Source organism: Athene cunicularia (assembly GCF_003259725.1).
Source record: "Athene cunicularia isolate RWA chromosome 10 unlocalized genomic scaffold, athCun1 chr10_part1, whole genome shotgun sequence".
Lineage (NCBI taxonomy): Eukaryota > Metazoa > Chordata > Aves > Strigiformes > Strigidae > Athene > Athene cunicularia.
Window position 1 is genome coordinate 20371367 of NW_020799112.1, and position 507 is coordinate 20371873.

Below are 507 nucleotides of genomic sequence, written 5' to 3' on the forward strand. Positions count from 1 at the left end.
TGGGGAAGCGGCGGGGGGGGGCCCGCTGCCCGGCCCTGCCCGCCCGCACGGAGCGATTCTGAACGGGACTTGGCCCAGGTGTCAGGGATTCTCGGTGGCTTCGTCGCCGACCGCACGCTCAGGCTCCGTCCTGCCACAGGAACCGGCCCGTGCTGGGAGGAAAACATCCGCGTCCTTCCCTCACCGCGCTCCTCCTGTTGCTGTAGACGCTCAAGCACAGAACTTTCCCCCGGGGATTCCTGCCGGCCCTTCTGGGAGGAGGGGTATATGACATACATAACATGTTCTGTGTGCTCTGTATGTTATATACTCCCCGTCACAGAAGGAAACATCACAAACCTTGCTCCCTCTTAACTCATAGTAAAGATAAAAAAAAATGAATTACCCGGAATCCCGCTGTCGTAAAGAACAGCAGGATTTGATCGAATATGAAGTCTTCACGAAGAAAATTAAAGTTCCTAAACTCAGAACATTTTTTTGGAAGAGTTATTTAAAAAGCTGACATTT